The 8,939-nt window shown below is 34.0% G+C and overlaps 1 non-coding gene across 1 annotated transcript; it reads left to right on the plus strand.

Moving 5' to 3' along the window:
- Nucleotides 1-921: 921 nt before the first annotated feature.
- LOC120129504 lies at nucleotides 922-1,028 on the plus strand. The gene has a single exon (XR_005516748.1). It is a non-coding gene; the product is annotated as a small nucleolar RNA R71 (small nucleolar RNA).
- The last annotated feature ends 7,911 nt before the right edge of the window (nucleotides 1,029-8,939 follow it).

Genomic DNA, 8,939 nt, shown 5'->3' on the forward strand with positions numbered 1-8,939 from the left:
TGACACCATCGATGGCCTTTTCAAAATCGACTTCCATGTTCTGGCCTTTTTCATGCTTTGTAGCCTCTTCTTTAATATTCCTATTATGATTCTTAATAGGTGTCTCCATATGGAGACCACTTCGAGTAGTAATGTCCCTGCAATGCTTATTGCATTGAGCTTTCCCATGCTACTTTGGGTTTTCCGTATCGCTAGAAAACACTCCTTACTGCCTATTACTCAAAGCATTCGCTTTCTGTCCAACTTGGTTCTCTAAAGTTGTTAGCGATGCTGGCTGGCTCGCCATGTACTCATTCATTTAGGCTTCAAGGGATATAAGATTAGTGAATTACTTCAGTCTGTCCTTGATGACTTAGTCATGGTTTTGTAGCTTGTTACTGTGTCTGATGTTGAGGCATTGGCTGTTACTGATTCTAGTGTTGTGGCTGAATGTATTGCTACTGTTGTATATTGGAACCATTTTGATTTTGCCAAGATAAGTTGGGATGGATGCGAAAGTTCGAATTGTAGGTGTTCCCAAAAGAATTGGTATTGTCATTCATGTTGTAATTTCTCAAAAAATGCACAGACTCAGGGCTCTATGGATATTCTTCAAAATTATGGTTATCACTATAATAAACATAATTGACAAGAGATGTAGCTTTTATTTCATACCTACCTCTACGCTTTTGCATTTTCTTCATCATTTTAGTCAATGCTATCACCTGTGTGTCGGTGTGTTCAAAGCATCATTGTCCACTACTGCAGCAACGCGTGTGCCAAACATGTCCTCGTGTTGGGATACTGATGATCATTGTTTGATATTTTTTCCAAAATATCATATGCCTCATCCAATAATGCACCATTTGTTGAAGCATCAACCACCATTTGAGTGTGTATGTCATCCCATTATAGAACATTTCCATTTGTGTCTAATGCAGAAATCCATGTATTGGGCATTTGTACAGCATTTCTTTAAAATGTTCCCAAGCCTCCTACAAACTTTCATATTCTAACTGCTTGAATGATGTGAGATCATTCCTCAGCTTGGGATTCATATATATTAGGTGGGTTGAATCGCAACAAGAATTTTTATGCTAGCTCATTCCAGGATACTATAGCACCAGGGGGCAGCGATGTTAACCAAGCTCTAGCTTTGTCTCGCAACGAATAAGGGAAAAGCTTCAGTTTTAGTGTTTCCTCATGAACCCCTTGTTGAACAACTGAATCACAAACCTCCATAAATGTTCGAATGTGTGCTCTAGGATCTTCGATAAATGCTTCACTATATTGCCCATTGGACTGCAACATTTGAAACATCACCGGTTTCAACTCAAAATTAGCAGATTATATTGTTGGTTGCACAATGCCAGGATGTAAATCGTTGAGTATTGGCACCATGTGCTTCGTATAGACCGATTTCAGCCATCTATGTTGTAATAATGTTACTGGTTGTTTCTAACTCCAGCTGGTATCTCTTCGTTATTTCCATGCTGGAGTAGGAATAAAGCATTATTATCGTTTCTAACATTCATGTTTTCTTGATTTCTTACAGCTTCTCTTCGATGGCGTTGAAGTGTTCATTCTATTTTTGGATCGGAAGGTTCTAACTCATCGTCACTCTAGGATAAACCAACAAAACAAACAAAGATAAGTAACTACAAAAAGAAAAAAAATAAGTAAATAAAATAAACTTTAATGTAAAACCGATGCTCCTCGACAACTGTGCCAAAACACTTGATGCTACATAAGATGCTATAGCATTCATGCAAGTATACGTGTGGTTCAAGTAATAAAGTGGAAGATAAGAAAGCTTCGGATGTCGAATCCACAGAGCGTAAAACATATTACAATAGAGTTGTGCGAAATATTTCAAAGGATGTATGGTAGAGTGATGGAATAAGAAGTAAACAACAAATTATAGAAATCAGAATAGTAAATATCAGGCAGTGATACAACATTCGAGGGAGCAAACGATTAAAGATTCAGTGGATGTGAGTGTTATTTAGTCATTTCCACTTTTTATATGCTTAAAATAGTGCATTCATGTTTCTAACAATGATTAACAACATTCATTTAGCATGATAGGAAGTTAAAGACATTCCAACTCTTTTTCCCGTCTACATATCCTGCTCCGCTGCTAGAGTCTCCTCTTGAGCTCTTTCAATGGCCTTAGCTTGGTTTATAACTTCTTGCAAGCTAGGTAAGTTTAAAGCCAACAATATCTCTTTCAAATTTGGCCTCAAACCCTCGATGAACCAATCACATTGAGCCTTATCATTGGAAACTACCTTAGTAGCAAAATGACTCAGCGTATTGTACTCAGCCTCGTACTCAAGTAATGCTCGATCGCCTTGTTTCAGATTAATAAAATTCAACAACATCGCCCGCATAAACTACTTCCCGATATACTTTTTCTTGAATTCATCCTGAAAGAATTGCCAGGTCACTTGCTCAGGTGGTGCATACATCTTAGTTTTTGTCCATCACACTTGAGCTGATCCTCGAAGTAAATATATAACTCCACCTAGATTTTCAGAATCTGAGCATTGAATACTTTCCAACATCACCATAACGTCATTTAACCATAAATCAGCATCCAACGAACCTTCATCCTCTTCTACCCGGAACTCAGGAGCTCCCAAAGTTCTCAACTCTTTTGGGATTAACATTCGCTGTGCTAGAGGAGTAGGGGGAGGCGGAGGAGGTTGAAACTGAGTCAGGATGTCATCGACAACTTGCATTAAAGCTCCAAACTGTGGCACTGACATACCCTGATGTGCCGGTGCGCTAGCATTTTCTGATGAAATCAGATGCTTACTATTAGCTTCTTAGCTCTCGCTACCCGACCCTTCTCTGTTTTCTTGATCAGCCGCTCTCTGCAAATTCGTTGAATCTGACATCTAAGAGAACATACATAATGATAACACTTAAGTTAGTAAGGAGTGACATTAATCATATTCTAACTACACCATATCACTAACCATGACATCTTAGTTCCATGTAAACCCCTTTTTTTTTACAGTAAAATACACATGGTCTTGGCCGAGAATCCGCTAAACCTATAGCTCTGATATCAATAAATGTATCACTCATTTCCCGTATACGTTTTCGTACACAAGTCACAAATATCACATAACTTTTAAAACTTTCTGCTTTTAAAAAACCAGTAAAATTTTGTTTCAAATCATAAAACATTTTAATTTAACAATAATAATAAAACATTCATTAACTTTTAGTATGTAAACAAATCTTAAAGTTTAAACATATTATATTTTTACATCATCATAAGTGAAATACTTTCCAGTGCATTATCATAAGTCTATTACATGCTAGCTAATAACATCAAAAGTAGATATAGTTATCATACAGTTACTGATAAGGCGACCCTTGATTGGCGATTTCAGATGCACTCCTTACTCCGCTATAACTAATACCTATGCGTGACATCAACACACACTAAGTAATCACTTAGTGAGGCTTAATAACAATGAGATAAATTTTCTTTTCAGACATAAGTATATCATAACTATGAAAATATAAATTTGATATTTCAACTCATTATAAATTATGTGGTTTGCACACGTATTACCGATACGGTCAATCACAAACTCATTATGAATTACGTGGGTTGCACACATAGTGCCAATACGAAAATTCATAAACTTATTATGAATTTCTTAGGTTGCACACATAGTGCCAATACGAAAATTCATAACTTATTATGAATTTCTTAGGTTGCACACATAGTGCCAATACGGAAATTCATAAACTTATTATGAATTTCTTAGGTTGCACACATACTGCCAATACGAAAAATTCATAAACTCATTATGAATTTCTTAGGTTATACACATAGTGCCCATTTGGGGAAAGCAATACATACATTAAGCAAAAATGCATCTATAACTATCATAACATATAAATACATAATAAATACACTCACCTGGTTTGCCTTGCTATTATGCCCAAAATGTAAATCCTACTAATCGACGACTTTATCCTTGCCTTTCTGTTTGCTTGACTCAGAAGCTTGATTACGATCTACATAAGCATTCATAATCACACACACATATAATACAAATGTTAGTATACTTTCTAACATTTATATAAAATAATAATACTAAAAAATACTATTATTCTCGAATTCTATTAATGTTCATCCTAACTTAAAATTTTAGACTGATTAGTATCGATACTTCTATACTATGGTACCGATACTTCATTCAGTACCGATACCATTTTTACATTATGGAATCCATTTCTCAATAATAGTATCGATATCTTACTCTTGGTATCGATACCCCACTTCAGTACCTATACTACTTGTATAAATATCGATACTGTTCATCGTGTTCATCATTTGTTTCCTTAAATTTAACCCTATATTATCGGTACTATTCTTCCAGTATCGATATCTTTACCCAGATTTTAGATTTTTCACTTCGATTTTTACCATATTTTCACCTAAATCTCTTACTTTAATCTCCAACCATACCATTAAACTCATCATTACATAATCCCACTAACTTACATCTATAAATCTTCACATAACATCCAAAATCTCCGAAGAACACTAAAAAAAAGAATCACACCAATATTTTTAACTTGTTTTTTTATCACTTTTAAGGCTCCAAATCTCTTATTCACTTCTTTAACAAGTCAAAAATGTCTTTAAACTTCCATAACTAACCATATTTCATCAAATCATTTAAAAACCCATGTTATTCAATCTCAAATAAAACCTTCATTTCTTAGTTTTAATCCTCCTTGAACTTTCCTTAAGCCTCTATGCCACTTAAGGTTTCAAAACCAAACCAAAAACTAAAGGAAAACCCAACATTGAGGAAACATTACCTTAGTTGTGGAGGGCACAGGATGAAGAAGAAGAAGAAGAAGGAGAGTAGAGGCTATTTCCTAGACTTATCCTCTTTTCCCCTTCTTTAACCCTTAATAAAATGAATATTATATGTATTTCCTTTTAAAAGACCATAATGCCCCTCCATTTCTTCCATTTTTACTAATAGATCTTAAACATAAATTCTTAACTAAATCCTTATACTTTTCAATTTATTCAAATTAACCACCAAAATTTTAAATCCTTTTACTATGGTCACTGACCCGATAATTGGGGTATTATAAGTACACTTGTTACAAAATTAAAGTTGATGCCTGTTTTAATAGATCGAATTATGAATCTACAAAGAATAGATGGAAAATGTAAAGAATAGATTGATTAGGAGAACAAATGTGAAAATAAAGACTTTGAAGTTAAGTCTGATGGATGTTTGTATTATCAAGGAATGATCTACATATTACATGATGAGGAGTTGAAGAAAGAAATTCTTTCTTAGGTGCATTTCAGTCCATTGAAATTACATCCAAGCGGAAATAAAATGTATCAAGACTGAAAAAGTCGATATTAGTTGCTAGGCATGAAAAGAGTTATCACTGAGTTTTATTCTAAATGCCTGACATTTCAGCAAGTAAAAGTAGAGAATCAAGTGCCTTCTGGATTGTTCCAATCGATTTATATTCCTCAATGGAAATGAGATTAGTAATGATGGATTTTTTTAATTGGATTGCCTTTGACGCTCAACAAGAAAGACTCGATCTGGGTGATTGTGGACAAGTTGACAAAGTCAGCACACTTAATCCTAGTTCAAACTGATTACTCGATGGATAAGTATGTTGAGTTATAGATCAAAAAATTATAATATTTCATGGAGTACATATCTAGATCATTTGGACAGAGATCTATGGTTCACTTCAAGATTGTGGAATTAAGGTCGATTTTCGATGTTAAATCAAAATTGTGGAATATGGTGACTAAATTGCAATTTTTGAAAATTGCAAGGGAAAATGTGAAAAGTGGATTTTTATTTTGTCCATATTTGGCTTTGAATGACTATAAGGACAAGAGGCATGGTAATTTTGTAACACTGTATACTCGATCTAGGAGACCGACCCGGGTACCTGAACATACATTCAGTTCCAATTATGTTGGACAAAACAAAATCCTAAATCATGCGAACTATACGGAAGCTTATAATTTAAAATCAAATCAGCATGTCACAGGTGGCAACGAAACATACTAGATAACATGAAATCATACATCAAAGAAAACATAACATAAATATCGCAACAGACAATCAAGTGTCAAATAGTCATTTTAGCACACGAGGAAATTGGAGGTCAATAAGTCAAATTGAATTTACCATTCCTTGTTATTATCCTTCAATTAACGACATGCAAAAGTTTTAGTTCATTTGAATGACAAACGAGTATTTAATTTAACATACAAATCTAAGGTCTAAAATGTAAACAATTTAAAAGTTGCATACGATTAACAACCATTCAATTGAAGTTCCCATTATGAAATTAAATATAGTTAAAGAGTGATGAAACAAGTCCCAAAAAATTTTGAATAACCGTTAGCAATTCAGTTTATAGATCATTTTGAACTTGCACAAATATTTAGGGAACATACCAAGACTAAGGAACACTTCAGACCATTAATGAATGCAATTCCACCTTTTTCCACTGGCCTCAATAGCAAAGGGATTGATACTTTTTGAGAGGGATCGATCCTATGGTGGAAAATAAGTTTGGGATCGATCCTTTAAGCCAAGGGATCGATCCTTTTTGAAAAGGGGTAGATCCTTTCCCCTAAGGGATCAACCATTTTTTTGGAAAAGTGCAGTATTCTTAAGAACAAGCATTTTTCAGTTTACCGTACATTCACATAAAAGTTACTGTATGCTAGGATCATGCTTGGATACTATCAAGTCACTTCCTATAGGTCAAAATCCATGTATAGCATGCTATAACATAAGTCAACACATCATACAAGGATTTGACATTAAAAGTCAAATATTACATAAATGTTCATCTTTAGCACAAGTCACCTACCTAAATTTTGCATTTTGGGTTATATCATGCTACCTAAGAGTCTAACAGGTTTGTTTTACTTAGTTACACTTTTCTAAATGCTTCAAACACTTATTTAAGGTTGAAATCCACATTTGAGAATTCCGATATAGAACCAAGTTCATGCATATTAATCTCTAAAACAACAAATCAATCATTGGCAAGTCTCAAACACAAATCAATCATCCACAACACAAATGGAATTATTACAAATCAACATAACAACAAATGTCTAAGTCCTGAAACATTTCCCAAGTTGCCACCATTTATTTTCAAAACCACATACACTTCACCTAAGCCTTTGCCTTGCTTGATCACTTCCGGTGCTAGCCACTCACCTCCGACTCGATCCTAGTCCTCTAAAAAATGTTAAACAAAGAGTGTGAGATGAAAAGCCTAGTGAATAACAATCATTCTAAGACAATGCACATAGCCAAGATAAAGCAAAGTCCTATGTGAACACACCTCACTTGTTTTTACCTCAACATAAGTCTAATCTTGTCATGCTTGGATGATCATCTATCGTATACTAAGTGCAAACATTTTCTAGAATATTCAAGTGCCATTAAATCATGTAATTCAACAACAAACACATACACTCATGCACAATTGCCTTTCTCGACCAGTAACATAAATTGCACACATATTTTTCCATTTAAAGGTCAATGACCTTTGTTCGAAAAACAACTCACTAATTGGATAAACGGACTCCATACGTCTCCCATTTTATTTATGGAGTCACCAAGGTCCAAAACCACAAAATTACGGAGCAGAGCTCATCACCCAGCCTTACCCCTTGACTTCTCGGGGCATAGCTCAATGCACCAAGCGAACCCCGTATAACCCAATCAAACACACATATAAAACACATAGAGTATTATTTCCTATGCATTCCTTTCATATCCAAGGGTCCCATGAAGAAAAAATAGCCAATTAATCCAAGTTCATCAAGAGTGGTTGTCAATGATGCATAGCTTTTCACATATGTCGATTCAAACTCATTTTAAAACACAATCACAATTGGCTATCATGATCAACCCACATAATGGACAGCGAGAATGTTCGACTTGTCCAATCACACATTCACATTATATATAGATTTTTTAAAAACATTTTTGAAATCATATGCATCATTTGCAATACATAACATTCACATTTCTAATGTATGTTGCATTACACACAATATAACTCTATCCACATCATGAATAGCATCATTAGATGAATCAAACAATCAGAATTTAAAATCAAGTAATGAATTTAACTACACTTTCCTCAACCTTGAACTCATCCATTCTCAAAGAATAAAAGTCACATACATTGTTGTCCAATAAAGAAAAATGCTAACCAAATGCTTACCAAAACACAAAGCACAACCTTTTCTCAATATCTAACACATCAAACATCTTGACAAAGAAAAGTAGCATGCCAAAACTAATACTAAAACAGAGCAAAATCGTCAAATTTATAGAAATCCATACCGAAACGACTATCTGAAACATCCTATCCAATTTGCATCACTTCTACTCAACGAAAGTTGATCAACAACAACTAGAATCAACATCTAATCCAACTAAAGCCGCATAATTGAACCTCTACAACTCTAAATTCTTGGATTCTTGAAAAATATCAAAATCAAGCCTATTTTCAAGAAATCAATATCTGAATCAAAAGAAATTGAAAATTTGTTTTAATGTGAGAATAATTACCTAAAAATCATCTCAATTTCATCAAGAAACCTCATAAACACCTCAGGAAAATTAGCTCAATAATTAACTCTGAAAATAAATCTTAATTCATAAAATCCTTTTTAATATATTGATTAATCAAAAGAATCATTAACAATAAATCACTTGCCCTTGAACTATGAAAGAAAACCATGGAAAGGAACGTTACCTTGCTGTTAAAGATTGAAAAGAGAATAAAGAGATCAACAATGACACTCCATCATGATCAAGAGTAAAAATCAGCAAAGAGGATAAAAAAGGATTAAAATCAAGCTTTAGAGAAAAGAATTAGAAATCAAAGAGAAA

The sequence above is a fragment of the Hibiscus syriacus genome, unplaced genomic scaffold (genome assembly GCF_006381635.1).
Source record: "Hibiscus syriacus cultivar Baekdansim isolate YM2019G1 unplaced genomic scaffold, ASM638163v2 tig00110500_pilon, whole genome shotgun sequence".
Classification (NCBI taxonomy): Eukaryota; Viridiplantae; Streptophyta; class Magnoliopsida; order Malvales; family Malvaceae; genus Hibiscus; species Hibiscus syriacus.